Source organism: Priapulus caudatus, unplaced genomic scaffold, assembly GCF_000485595.1.
Source record: "Priapulus caudatus unplaced genomic scaffold, Priapulus_caudatus-5.0.1 Scaffold1727, whole genome shotgun sequence".
NCBI classification, from domain to species: Eukaryota; Metazoa; Priapulida; class Priapulimorpha; order Priapulimorphida; family Priapulidae; genus Priapulus; species Priapulus caudatus.
In genome coordinates, this window is record NW_014578788.1 from 1 (window position 1) to 306 (window position 306).

Below are 306 nucleotides of genomic sequence, written 5' to 3' on the forward strand. Positions count from 1 at the left end.
AAGCAGGTAAAAGCCCAACTCTGTTGCAAGCACAATACTCCTTTGTTGAGGCGCCTCATGGCGCTTCTCTCTCGTTTTACTGAAATCTGAACGAAACCATATGAAACTATTATTTATTCAACTTTAAGCTACAGAACATCGGTGTTGATTTATTAGCTGAGAGACGAGTAGCAGGCAGGCACGGCGACCTATCGTCTGCTAGCGTTACATGCCGCTAATCACTTTGACTTCGATAGCGCATCACAGGACAAAGCAGCTAATAAATGAACATGGTGACAAACGAAACATTGATGTGCACAATATGCA